The sequence below is a fragment of the Parus major genome, chromosome 5 (assembly GCF_001522545.3).
Source record: "Parus major isolate Abel chromosome 5, Parus_major1.1, whole genome shotgun sequence".
Lineage (NCBI taxonomy): Eukaryota > Metazoa > Chordata > Aves > Passeriformes > Paridae > Parus > Parus major.
The window spans coordinates 5,895,201-5,910,548 of NC_031774.1; positions in this window are offsets into that span (position 1 = coordinate 5,895,201).

The following is a 15,348-nucleotide window of genomic DNA, read 5'->3' on the forward strand; positions in this document are numbered from 1 at the left end:
TAGCTATTTGGAAGAAATTCTTTCCTGTGAGGGTGGTGAGGCACTGGCACAGGGTAGGTGTTGGATGCCCCATCCCTGGAAGTGTCCAAAGGCAGGTTGGATGGGGCTCTGAGCAGCCCGGTCTTGTGGAAGCTGTTCCTGCCCATGGCAGGGGGATTGGAAGGAGATGATCTTCAAGGTCTCTTCCAACACAGGCTATTCTATGGTTTTATGACTCTCTGTGCTCATAATTAGGTTATTACATAACCCCTGTGTTATGTTAGATGGCAGCAGTAAAGCTGCAGCAGGGCAGGTGGCACAGCTGGACCCAGTGATTTTCGGTGGTTCATTGACAAAACTGAGGGCAGCAGCACACAACAATCCAGAAGATGTCACACAATCTGGTGTTATTAAATATTTTAGTAATAACCTAGATTATGAAACAAGAAAGCACATGTCCTACATTTTCAGAAGCTGCATGCTAGGGAAGAAAACAAGACTTGTGAATAACCACAAGAATTAAAGAAAAGTTCTAAAAAAGGAGAATGCAATTCAGAAACAATGCACATATTGTTCTGCCTGTAGACAAGAATTTGCTAGTTATTTGATTGCATATTAATATATTAGAAAAAAAAAATGAAAAAAATACTTTCCCTTCCCTTGGTGCTTTTCCTTGGTACCTCTTGGTATCTTACACCACCTGAGACTGAACTCCCTCCTTCTACATATACACTTTCAGAAATATCCTTCCTTGTATTTTATTTCTCTGGCTAACTTACAGTGTAATTTCCCTGATAAAGGCTTGTATTGCCATTTTAGTACAACTCTTTAGTACGATGACCTACATTTCATTTTCTGCATATTTCTTCCTTATGCTGAGATCAAAGGAGAGCTAATGATTGAGGCACTGGTCTGACTGAAATTCCCATCCTCCTTTTGCACTGAGGTGGTGTGTGTGCTTATGCTTCATGGCATTTATTTAGCAAACTGCCTACACTGCTATTTCTTATAAACTCACTTTTTGTAAGGCCACTCACATCCAGCCTCTGTTCTGTTTCCCTTTACCCTTTGTGACCCATTCCCACTGATTAACATTGGGATGCAATTTTTCTAGAATTCATTGTTCCAGTATTTCTGTACCTCAGCTGGATGCAGAGATCTGTCTGGTTAATTCTGAGAACTCCAAATCCACAGAGGAGCAAAATGCACTAGGAATCACTTACTGAAATTCATGACCTTGAAATAGCATAACTCCACAGCACAGATGGAGTTTACCAGATGTCTGAGGCTAAGAAATTATGAGATTTAAACGAGTCAGTACTTTGGAGCAGTTTAAAAAAACTGAGATTACTGGATAGGATAGAGATACTGCAAGTATATTTAAACAAGTATATCTACATGTGGATCCATGACTTTGCTGCCCAAACTAGTTTGCCAGCCCTGCCTCTCTGGTGTGCACTTATTTGTGCAATGCATGCACATCCTGAGCACAGTGAAAGGTTCTCTCTTCTTTGATATGAAATGTGGGACTCTTCCTTGAACCATCAGCACTGGTCTGACAGTGATAATCCCTCTGCTGTTGGTTGTCCAATGTTTGGCTCTTCAAGCTGTCATGTTCAGACACCTGGTGGTGTCTGAAATGACAAAAATCCATGCATCACCCTCTAGGCACCACAAGAAGAGCTCTTCTTCAAAACAATTACATCATCTTTTAAATTTCCAGTACTAAAAAATAGGCAGGAAGGAAGGACTCTTTACCTAGAGATGTCTTGAAACAGTGCTGTCATTAGCAATGTGGTTTGTACAGCAAGGTCCTGTCTGGAGAGAGATTCAGATACATGAGCATTACTCTTTCTAGGACTAAAAGCTGCCTGGGGACATGAATTTCTTGAAAAGAAATATTTCACTCCCATTTTCACTCTCTTTTTCATCCATCCTATCAGCAAAGTGCCACATTTCTTCATACCTCCAAGATGCCCCAACAGTTGAGGCTTCCCTTATTATTTGGGTCAACTCAGCTACTGATGACAGCTGCCTATGGAACATAACAGGGCATCTCTGCTGCTAGGGAATAAAGGACAGGTTAGTCTGGTTTTCAAATGTCACAGCTAGCTGAAATCACAGCTATTGCTTAGGGAAACTCTGTTTTCTCAGCCTACAACAATTTCCCTCAGCACTGTCATTTCACCATGTAAGGGTTACTTGTGGGTGAACAGGAGAAGGTTCAGCAGTTCATTCTCTTTGGGTATGAGAATTGAAATACCAATAAAAAAAATCTTGTAAAATATATCTTTTTTCTCCTGTCTACATTCTTGCTGTATTTTCTTCCTATTCCTTGTTGGCACACTCCCTCTCCACTGATTTCCTCTGCCAGTCTTTTTCTAAGATTCCTCCACTGAGTCCTGCAGTGTAGCAGGCTCATCAAACCCCCCACACATCTCAACATGTGATGAGCAATGAAGTCAACACCCTTTCCATGCTCTTCCTGTCATCCACAGGCCAGGGAGCCCTTTCTTGGGATACCAGGTGTTGAGAGGCACTGCTGAGTGCCAGCCCAAGGACCTGGAAGGCTGTTTTTACAAAACTCAGCAGACATGTGCTGCACGAGTGAGATTGCTCTCTTCTGGCTTGCCCCACTTTGGGTAGAGGGACGTAGGAATGGAAGAATAATTGCTAGAGGAGAGGAAATAACCTCTTGCAGGGTTTGAGCAATTCCTCTTCCACTCCTTCTCCTCCTGCCCCAATCTGCATACCTCAAGGAAACCCTACACACATAGCAAAACACCCTATACTCACAAAATCTTTTGTCCACCTTCAGAGGCACTTGAGCTTTTGGTTCAAAGGTGACACTAGGAGATTTTGCCAAAGCCCTTGTGTTCTGACCTGTGAGGCTGTTGCCAAGCAGAAAAAAAGCACTTGTTCAAATATGTGAAATTAGGTTGTACTGAGATGTCAGCTGAGGAATTAACATTTAATTTTCATTTGTCCAAGTTGTTACTTACTATCAATTCAATGAAGCAATACTAGTGGATCACACCAGTGGATTCTGCACCAACATGTTGCAAGATTCAGTTTCTGTCACAAGAAAATTACCATCTAGACAGACAGAAGAAATATTATTATCCCATCACAGACAGGGCTTTCAAGCACAAACATGCCAAGGAATATGCCTGAGGACACCCAGAAAGAGTACATCAGTCAAGTGAGCCCTACTGGGGCATGAACAACACAAGCCCTTTACTTATTGCTGCTCCAGACATTCTGTATCTTCCCCTAAATCAGCCTATTAATTCATCACCAGGAACACCACAGGTGAAGAAGCTGTTGAAATCTATTTTCTTTTTTGTTGTCTTTAATTATGTGCATGAGAACAAGAGACTGAAGTCAATAAGAATCAATGAGATCAATGTATCTGCTGTAAGATTTAAATATATATTTCAAAACAAATACTCCGCTTTTTTATACTCATGTCACTGAAAATAAGAATCTATCTGAAACACAGAAAATATATCTAACAATGGAAAAATGGGGAAATTCAGGTAAAAATAAACAAGCCAGCTTGATAACAAGTGCATGGTAAACAGACATTTCACTGAGAAGGAGACTTTTCAGATATTTCTATGACATGTTGTTGCCACTTGAAATGTGGTGCCTTCTGGTGCTGTCTCAGAATATCTGGCAGAACATGTTGTATGTAATCAGACGCTATTTTTTCAATGTACAATTTTTTAAAATTCTGTCTTCTCTGATAAGCATCGTGCAAGACAAATGTTCTACTTGCCAAATAATTTCTTTCAGAAAAATTGAAAACACACATCTCTAGGATTTTCTGTTCCTAGCAACTCCAACTCCCATCTTTAAAAGTCTTAATGAAATAAAGCAAAATCTTTAAGATGCTTTGGCTCTCTGTCAAATCTCCTATTAAAGGAAAGTATATTTAAAAGATATTCAAAAATAGTTGTAGTCACACAAAAACATAGTGGAAAAAAACTATAATAATCACTACATTTACCATTAAATATAAATGCATCTTTCTATTACATAGAATAAATAGTCACATTGAAGAGCTTACACTTGTGAGCACACTGAAATGTGGGTATTTCAGTTTGGCACTCACCAAACTCATCCACGTACTCAAAACACCACTTGACTTTACCACTTGGTAGTAAATGAATGTTAATGAGTAATATTCCAGTTAACTCTTACCCAACTAAACCATTTCTTGGTTTCCCAGAGAGAACATTTGTGTGGACATTCTCCAAAATCATGGTCAAGGCTACTGTCTGGTTTTAATAAGCATCATCACAAAAAGCACAAAGGACAAAAAGGAAAGTGGTGAAAACAAAAATCTGCAGAGGCAATGTTAAGCAACACGTTCAGTGGTGACAAGAGAGCTGGCAAAATATCCAACCCCAAGGTCAGCACATCTTCCCTGGCTACAGCAGAGCTTGTGCAGGAAACCAGCAAATTTTTCTCACATTATCACATTGGCAGGAGGCATGTGGCAAAGTGCAGAAAGTGACCTGCAGCTTTCCTGGGTCTGGCATCAAGTCTAGTGTGTTAGATTTGCACTTCTTCAGAAGAGCTCAGAAGATGCAAGGAAATATTTGCCTGCTTGGGTCCCGGCAAATGAAAACATGGAAGTTCTTGCCTGAGCACCGCCTTCTAACAAGGAATGCAGTGAAACAGGAGTGGGTCAGGAGAACAAGACTTCTTGCACACCTTTTTTCTTCTGACCATGTTCCTGTTAACATTCCTTGTCCTATTCTAGGTGACCCTGTGGACCTGCTGTCCTGGCCTCCTCCCAGTGCTGAGCAGGCAGAGGCAGAATGAGAGGCCAAGGCAGCTCCTCAGGACACCCGGAGTGAACTGGCTCTTTCTGAACAGCCTTTGCTTGGGGGAAGAGGAAAAAGGCATTATGCTTCTCAAGCTCTTTGTGGACCTTGTCAGCCACCCTCTAAATCCTGCAGCTGTCATTGAAACCTCAGTTTGGATGTCCAAACCTCAGGACTTCAGGAGTCAGAGGGCTCACTTAAGGCCCCAGGACACTGCTCTCCACAGACTCCCCTTTATGACAATCCCATTCTCCCATTCAGACCCCACCCCAGGGCAGCTCCAGCTGCGTGACCCACAAGGACCCCCAGTCAGAGTCAGCCCACTGATGGACCAACCAACACACATTTGCAGACATCCCGGCAGGCCCCAGAGGCTTTGTGGTATCTGTGTTTCCCCCTTCTCCATCATCAGGTTCAAAGGGGATGCCCAAACCTCCTTCCCCAGCAGGATCATCATGGCATGGAGGGGAAGAGGCTGAGCCCTCTGTGCTGTTGGTGGTGAAGCCATACTGGCACAACAGTGGGGAGCAGGGCTAGTTTAACCACATGCTACGAAATACTGTGAATAAATGGAATGTGCTTTTTTCGTTGACTACAATATGGCAGGTCCTGATTGACAGACTAGACACAAATGTGCAAACTGCACAGGCTGCACAAGCAGTGCAGCCCTGATGGCTGTTGTGTCCTACACAGCTTCTGCAAGGAACTGGTTGAGCCTTTCCATCTGGACTGAACAAGGACTATTCCTTCAGCAGCTTTATGCTCATCTTCTGCAGTCTGTGGGTAGGTGGAGAAGCCAGATGACCCTCTGTGTCTGACCATGCCTTCATTAGCAGGGTCAACTGAGCAGGGTAGGGTGGAGTTCAATGACTTTTCTATCCCATTCTGTTTTCCAGAGGAAAGGTTTAGGTGTGCTTGCTTTACCCTCACTCCCTGGGGCACCTCAATCTGTGCTTCTGAGGAAACATGGTTTCTCTGACTGTGTCTGTCCTGGCCCTCTGTGTCCTTTTTGACCTTTTGAGCATTCTGGCATGTGGCTCTGACTGCTGCCTCCTCAACCCTCAGGAAACATCACGGGCTGAGGGCTACGTGTTTGGCTAGAGAAAAGCGCGGCTGACAAGTGGCTGTGCCGTGCAGAGAAAGGGGGGAGGGTGAGGAGAGATTTGCTGGCTGTCTGTGTCCTGGGAGGCAGTGGAGAGAGTGGCAGAAGGAAGAAGGTTGTGTAAGCAGCTCGTAGGGGTGGGGGAGGAAGAGTTGATGAGGGCTAGAAAGGCAAGGAAAGGAACCAGCTGGCTGGACCACACAGGACAAAAAAAGCACCCTTCACTAAGGAGATCCTTTCTCCCTCCTGTCCACAGTGACACAAGACCTTCTATCCCATCCCATTTTCTGCCTTTTTTATCTCTAGAGAAGGTGACCATTCCCCTTTTACCACAGCTTTTGGCCTGTTCATGGAGTGGCTGTGCCTGCTGAGCCTCACAAGAGGCCCCCTGCACCCCAGGTGGTTTTAAGCCTCTCCGTGTTGAGGAGAGGAGACTCCCAAAAGGTCAGAGCCTTTTGCCATTTTGTGCCCTTCAGCCCACACCTAAAGAGGGCTCTGAAGAGAGGAGGACACAACAAACATTATTCTTCCTTGTGCTCGCTTAGCAGGCCTACCTGGCACTTCCTGGGAACACAACCAGTGGAGCAAGGAACTATCCTGGCAGAAAATGCAACTTGTACCCCATGACGACTGCTCCATGGCGCTGCTGTGAGGGAATTACAGAGCGAGGACACGGCAGTGGAACCACCCTGGGGTCAGACAGAACAGCAGAGCCCTGCTGGCAGCTTGGCACCAGATCAGATCCCAAGCACAGCCAAAACAAGTATTGCCAAGTTAGCTGTCCCCACAGGGGACAGGGAGCAGGTGAGTGTGAGCTTCAGCCACAGCCCACAGCAGAGAGGATCCTTGTCTGGCTGTGTCCACAGAGCCTCCTGCATGGCAGGACAGGGCCCAAGGCAGGAGGAACCATTCCCAGCTTGCTCCTGAACAGGGCTGTAAGAATCCTGTCACCAGAAGCCACTTGATGACGCAGCCAAAAGATATGGTCTGTTCATTGTTTGGATTTTCATTTTGTTTGGGTTTTCATTTTATTTGGATTTTCATTTTGTTTGGATTTACCTGATATTAGTGAAAATACAGACATTCATATTAGTACTGGCATTAAGATTTTTTTTTACACTTAGGCCCAAAGTGATTAAAGGGCTTTGGCTTCCAAATACTTTCATTAAGCCATGCCTTCGAATTTGCTGAAAATGCCTTGTTGAAAGCAAGATTTCACACTACATGTTTGACCAAATTTCTTTGCAATTCCCACTCTCAGAAAAGTAAAGTAATTTCTCATTTCACTGTAGGAAGTCATAAAAACAAACCTGTCATTCATCCATGCCCTACAGGCTTTTTGACTCTTCTTTTGGCACTTGCCTTAGTATTGGAGAACCCTCATGGATAATTGGGCAATGAAGTGTAAATGCTTTTCGGTATAGAGAGTAAAGGATAGGCCTTTTTTTTTTCTAGAAATAATGTCTAATATTGTCAGAACTTCAGTTTCAGTCTGATGCTATATCTGAGCATGGATTCATCCTCACCACATCTTTCTTTCAAGTCAGTCTGTGTTTGATTATGAGAGGCATAGTGCAAAGACCATCTTTTCTGGCCATGTGGGAATGGATTGCACACAGTTACAGACATTACATCCAAAGTAGTGTGATTGTATTATTTTTGCAGCTCAATATATAAAAAAGCTGCCCCAGGGAAAACAGGCAGGACTAAGTAATATACACATAACATAAGGGCTCCTGCTGTGTATTTTTGACACTCCTTAACAGTGAGAATTAAGATCTATCACTCTCATCTCTCAGCTGATAACATCAAGACAGGCTGCAGGGACTGCACAGAGCCTTTCTGAAATCAAATTGGTCTCTGTGCAAACACAACAGGTCACATGGGGACTGTCAGACAAGAAGAGTTTAGAAAATGCAGCATGTAAAGAACAAGCCCCATTTCCTGCACCAGGTGAAGCTGTTCCTAGTAGTGGTCTCTGACTCCATTCTGTGACATGGGGACATGTTTTCACTGGGGATGTGGACAGGAACTGCCACCAGCAGCTCAGAGCTGCTGTGCAAACAGGTAATCTCTGGTGGAAGAAAACCCAACCATCACCAAATAATTAATCTTGCATTCCACTTGAGATCTCTCCCACACAAAAGGGAGAAGGATGTGTCATGATTCAGATCACTGCCAAAATAGCACGGCGTGGCATTTTGCAGTTTAATTGTTTCAACAGATCATTTATTTTTTCTGCAAGAGTGAGCTTGGTTTGAGCTCTCATCCTTGAAATACCAGGGAAAACTTCATGGAACACAGTTTACTTTTCCTGAGTGACTAACCAGACCCCTGTGGGAAGTACAGCAAACTTCACACTCCTAGCAGGAACTGATGCTCAGGAAGTTCCACTGAACATGAGGAAGAACCTCTTTACTGTGCAGTGACCAAGCACTGAACAGGCTGCCCACAGAGGGTGAGTGTCCCTCAATGGAGATATTCCAGAACCATCTGGACACAATCCTGTGCCATGGCATGGCTCTGCTTGACCAGAGAGGTTGGACGGGATGATCCCCCTGTGGTCCATTCACTGACCCATTTTGTGATTCTGTGAACTTAGTAATTTCTTCAGTTAATGTTCTTTTTAATTTTTTTTTTCCCCTAGAAATGCCAGAACTGGCTTCTTGTATTACTAGTTTCAGTTCAGCACTTAAATATTAGGGACTTGGTGAGTATTTTAAAATAGGTTTATAATAAGTTTATGAAACCTTTGTACAATCTCAATGCATTCAGCATGTACTTTTATATGTCACTCTGGCTTTCTCTGAAATATAAATGAAGGCAATGAATCCCTAGTTAGACAATTAAAACACTGGATACTGAAATGCTTTTTAGAGAAATATATGAGGGCACAGGTCTGACTATCAACAAGCTCTTGGCTTCTTTATTAAGAGAAAAATACACAGGTACAGGAAGGCAGTTGTAGAAACAAAACATTAAGGGGCTACAGTTTCTCTGTTTTTTCCCTACTTGATGATAAAGATGTATTTGTACCATGAGATTAGGATGAATTTGATCTGATCTCACTGCAGGGTTCCTGAACCTGAAGTATCCATGGTGAGGTAAGCAAAGCACTCAGCAATTCACCCCAGGAGTGCCATCTTATCTATCCCTTTTTAAGGGATTAATGCAACACTGGCTGAAATTGCTGAGATTTTTACTGCAGAGTTAATAAGAATTGTAGCCATCAAATATGACAGACAAAAAGGGTTCTGCAGCCACTATGGAGGACACATGAAGAAACAGGAAATAGATCTGCTTTTTAAGTGACCTGGTGTTTATCTGCAAGAGATCTGTAAGTGCACACCAAACACATTAGTTCTTTATAAGCAATAAATGGAGGCAATTCCATTTCACCTTTACACACAGATGGCCTTGTTCTTCAGGAGAGCGAGCCACAGGTCACAGGCACGGGCAGATTCCTGCAAGGCAACAGGGTCACTTACCTTCTCTTAACCCTGGAAATGGCACATGAACTGTGACAGAGTCCCCAGGACCTTCCTTTGATATTGCCACAGAGGCTGTGTTTCAGCTTTTAGAAGCTTTCTTCGCACTCCACTGCTGCAATGGAATGTTTGGACTTAATTCACTGCTACTAATAAAATAATATTTATAAATATAGGTACTTAAGACAGGAGGTATTCTGTGACCCAGCAACCAATATTTATGTTTGTTTATTTATTTATTTCTTTTTAAAGGCCAAGCTTAAGAGAAATGAAGCACAAGGACTACAATTCAACCCATACATCCTTACAGAGCAAAACTACCTGAATCTTTCAGCTCCAGACAGCACCTGCCCAGAAGGCAGTTTGCACTAGTGAACTTTTCCCTTCCTTAAATAACACATATAAAAAATACCAACAACACAAATAATACTGTCCCACTCATCTCCTTCAGTAGCTGAAGCAGAAATTAGTAGAATTAGAAAAGCAAACAAACCCACCACACATATGACGGTGCTGAACAAATGTGAAAGCTGAGCTGCAGTCTGGTTTGCAACAGCCCTTCACCTCCACTTGAAACAGCCAGCCTTGGAACAGCCAGCCATGACTTCACTCATGTACACGTTAGGGAGAAAGAGCAGATTCCCTTACACAGTAGCTGCAGTGACAGTTAGTTATTCAATAAAAAGCAGTTCATGTCCACCCCATCACAAACCTTGAGTAAACAGATTCTATTTATCTCTCCACCTACTTCATATTCCAGTCTTCCTCAACACTCATTACTCTCTCAGCAGTCACAGCATATGAAGTGTTGCTTCACCAGCACTCATTTCTTCAGTTCAGATCTCACCAGAGCCATCCCTCTCTAGGAAAGCTTGGTCCCCACTCATTAGGATTAATTCTAAACTGTCTCCATGGGGTCCCCAACCCCTCACAGCAGTTCCTTACTCTGCCCCAGGCTGGTCACAGTAGGGCTCTAACAGTAAGACATCTTTCCATGCATGCTGTCTTGGAGTCCACTCTTTCAAGGAATTCCTTGAAAGAATTTGTGTTCATGTTTCCCAGCTTCAGTGATTGACACAATCTCACTTCCATTGATGCTGCCATTTCCCCCTCTCTTTCCTTAAAGCTTTCCTGAGCAACTCTTCTCACCAAAACCCTGTGTCTTTGCCATCATTCCCTTTCTTCAGCTGCAATGCTCTAAAATGAGATTTTGTTCAAGCACATTGGTGACAGAATTACAGCTCATGGAAGGCTTTTTGAGATCATAAATGTTTGACATCAGAGGTTGTGTATCTGACTAATGCAGTGTCTATTAAATGTGTCCTCAAGCTGTGTTTGATGCATTTGTAAAAACAGAAATAGCAGTAATAGCAAGGAAAGGAGTAATTGCTGAGAATTTCCAAGAGCTGTAGCACATGCCAGGCATAAAAGAAGGAGATGACAGTAATCAAGGTTAGACTCCTCTGTTAGAATTGTCTACTTGCCCCTCATACCAAGGTTTTGCACTGAGCTTTCCTGCTGCTCATCACCACCAAGAGGATAAAATGAAAACCCATTATGCCACAGGTTAAGGTGGGTAGCTAGTAGGTGTGCTGGGAACATCATCTGAGAATTGTGGTAGCTTGTTTCCCCTAAATAAAGAGAAGAAAAATGCATTGTGCACCAGAAAAGCATGGAAGTGCCCTGAGGCTTCTCCTTGGACACTGTTAATCACACATAATCCTTACCTTAGAACTTTTCCTTAGACATTGTCAAACAGAAAAAGAAAGAACAAGATTTAAAAGTTCCAAACACCATTAAAGGCATGGTTAAGGGCCAAATTAAAGGAGGAGAGCAATGGATGAAGGTATTGGAAGGTAGAAATAGTGTCAAAGGTTAAACTAATTTTAAGTTAAAAAAGACCCAAACAACAGAGAGTGGGAAGCTGGAGAACATGAATAAAATTAGATCTGAAAACCTCTGAACATCAAAAAATTCCAATATATAATATCAGATCATTCCTATCATGTACATACCAGGAATAAAGCCAAGACACTGGAGCAAAAGAAATGGAAGAATATGAAGGATAGAAGAAAGTCTAGAAAAAGTATCCATTTCAATGTTGGACCACTTCACAGTTTTCCCAGTTTCACTAAAATAGACAATTACAAGCAACCAGCATTTTCCAGAGAGAAGCAAGTTAATAAAAAAAATTAAAATATTATCAGCTCTTGCTATAAATGATACTTGTCTCTGTGCCCAGATATTTTGCCTTTAGGAGCAAAGCAGGTTTTTTTCCCCCATCTGCTGTTATTGGAGAGATTTTACAATATTTCCTCATGCTGCCTCCCCATGGTTCCAGGGTATAACTTGGTGTAGACTGGGGCTATGGATAGACCATGACAAATTTTATAGAGAGGAACAAAAGGTGACAAATCTGGTTCGATAAAGTTAGCTTTCAAGGTTATCTGCTGACAGGTTCCATATGACTGCCAGATTACTGTTTGAGTTAAGGTACTGCCTAGGAATGTCAGACAGAAACTAAGAGTCTATTTCTGAATACAACCTAGAGATAATTAACGTAAATTACACCACTTCTAATGAATTAAAAAATGTAGACAAATCCTGTGCTCAGTCAGACAGTTTCAGTGCAGAAGCTCATGGTCTAGGAGTTGCCTCTGACACAGTGGAGAGATTAAAGAGGAAAGTGATGGGGTAGGCAAGAAAATAGGCAACAAAAAAATCAAATAAAGTCTAACAGGAAGTCAGGACTTTGAGGATGCAGCTTCTTATTTGCTCAGTCTCCATCTTCTAAAAGCTGTGAAAAAGTTCTCGCCCCAGTACATTCTGTTAAAGCACCTTTTCATCATTTCTGTTTTGTTTTATTCAGCAGTCACTCAAAAGTTAAATAATGGAAAGTAATATTAAAGGTTATGAAAAATGCAGAGTAGAGTTCAAATTTTAAACAGACATGCAAGTGAGTCTTGTCCTTGCCTCTCCACTGGAGGAGAAAGGTGGGAAATAATATTGTACATCTCTGCTAAATACTCACCTGATGTAATAAGACCTATACCAAATAAACTCTCAAGTCAACCACATTTAAGAAGTTCACTGGAATTTTATGCTTTTTTATGGAAGGGTCTTCTAACTAACTTTTCCAGATCATTCAGTATGAGGTCTTACAGAGCTACAGACATGATATAATCTTCCCTAATTACTATCAGTCATTATTTCTTTGCTATTCATCATCATTTTTCACACTCTGGTAGATTGCTTGTCCTCATTTTAATCAGTCAACTCATCCCACGAGTCAGAATTTGTATAAATGTCAAGTCAATACTTAATTCTGTTAAAGTGGAAATTGAAAACCTTATCTCATAAACCAAACTACATTTTGCAGTCTGGGCTCTGAGTCAAAGTCAGGTGACATGAGGGAAAGTTCAGAGAATCAGAAGAAATTCCTGGAACATCTTGAAAGCCAGTGACAATAAATTGTGTGTCACACCAAATTCCACCTCAGGTAGATCCCTACACTCGAGTACACTGGCACAGGCTTGCCATTTCCAGTAAAGATTGTTGTATTTTAGTGGGGACTGATTCTGCATCCATTAGTGGCCTGCTTAGTGCTGAAAGGTTTGATGAGTTGCTCAAGATATCTAGAATAGTATATTGTCACTCTATTATTGGAAAAGCACCAGGCAGGCTATCAAATGTTTCCCTCTCTCTCTCTCTCATTATTTTTTTTCAATTAATAACAGAGGAGACACTTTCCTGCTTTTACCTGCATGAAAATTCTGTAATCCTTAAACACACAGAAATCACAAAGCAGAGAGAAATTAAAAGGTTATATATAAAGGTGTCTTTAAACAACAGTAGATACCAAATCTACATAGTTTTTCTAATTTCAGGGCTTCAAGAGGACACCATTTTTGTGATTTACAAGAAAAGTAGAGACTTGTGCTCCTGCTTAGTTGTTTGCTGGGAACTCAGTCTCCCAGCATGGTGACTTTTTACTTGATGATTTAGATAGATAGACATACGATTGAATTTACAGCCAAATTAGCTTCATAATATTAGTAAATGAGACTGCACTGCTCTGTATTTATAGTCTTCTTGGAAATGTGAGATTCATCTGCCCTTTCAGAGACAGACATCAATGAACAGACTAAGAACTCCAAGCCAAACATTTTCCAGTAAAAATAATTTTATCTATTTTTAGGTTCATATTATTTTACTTATTTTAGATATAATCAAGCAGATGCAGTAAAATCACAGGGTTCTGAGCACCCTGAATTTTCTGTGAAAGGTAAGCTGAAATAAGCCAGGTAGGAGGCATCCCTGGATGGGACCTGTTCAACCCCAGAGAATGTGGAACATTTTATGACTCACAAGACCCTAGGATGGTTTACAGGCATAAGTAAAGGAAATGCAAATAAAACAAAACAAAACAAAACAAATCTGAGCTGGGAAACTTAATAATTTTTCATTTGAATGGGTTCTACAGCAGAGCAATTGCAGCCTTTAGAAGTGTCACCACGAGATGTGGGCACTCACCTCTCTGGGAAATGTCTCATTCTCCAGTGACTGATGGGCCCCTAAACTACAAACTCAGGTCACCAACATGTGGGGAAAGATTGCTGTGTTAAAATAAAATTCCTTGTTGTATTAAAACAACACCTAAAACATTAAGAAAGATTTGTAGATTTATAAAAATGTTAAAAGGCATTTCTTAGGTATGGGTCTTTAGCTGTTAGCATGGACTTCATTAACTGAATTCCCAAGCTGCCTTGAGGCATGACCAAAACAATATTGGCAAGATCTCCCCCCTGAGCAATTGGACATGAATTTTTTACTCCCTCAAACATAAATAAAACACAAAACTCTGCTGCTGACTAAAACCAAAACCAACCCTTCCCTCATTTTTTACACATCACTTACTCAAGAGGAATAGGGTGGGGTTAAACTGTCCTCCCACTATGGGAAGGGGGACAAAAGTAACTATTTTATTATCCTCCATGCTGGCAGCCACATCCCCACTGCCCCCTGTCCTGTCTGCAGCCCCACATCCCACTGGGACACTGCAGAGAGCAATTCCAGCTCAGAGCAGCCTGGGCTAGAAGGAGGTACAACCACTCCTCTGCCTGAAAGCATCATTAGGTTATTTTTGGGTTTGGGAGAGCACAGAGACTGTTTGAAATCACAGTTGCCTCTCCTGAGCACTGAGATTCTGAGGAGGTTTTTTCCCCTAAGTAGACCAGTTTCAAAGGACTTATATGATCTCTTTATGAACATGGAGAAGGGACTTCACTGTTGTCCTTTTTGTCTTGCCATCCAGCAAATGAAACACAAATTAACCCTGACTTTTAACTTGCAATGATTTTGCACCTGTTTCTTTGGTGTGCTTCTCACTGAGGAAGAGAAAGTGCAGGCTGCCACCACACTAGGGCTGGTGAGAAGGTCACATGAAGCTCTTGCAAACCTGTGCTCCCACCATGCCTGCCACGATCCAGCTGGAGAATCTGGAATTGCTAAGGGTTAAAGCACACTCCAGGATACAGGCTTGGCTAGCTGCAGCTATCCAAACAAGTTGGCAGCAACTCCCTTTTCCACTGAGAAGAAAGGCTCCTGTGTTAGATTTGATAACTTCACCTTTCATCCAATAAGTCTCCTCAGTATGAAATGAAATGAGAATCCTGCACGATGGACTTAAAGCCATCAGCTTTTTTTTTACTGTTTCAATGTTTTTAAAATTATGCAACAGAGTACCTGGGAAGCCCTGGGGTGGAGTACTTGGGCCTTAGGCACACCTGGGAAAGATGGGTTTCTAAGTCAGACTTCCAGCCTGATTTGTGTGCTGCTTTGGATCTGCTACTTTTACTGTTCCTGGTTTGTTTAACCTTTGTTGCAGTACCTCCTCAAACAGTGAATTCTTCCACATACAGGTTGTCTCCCACCATGCATTTAT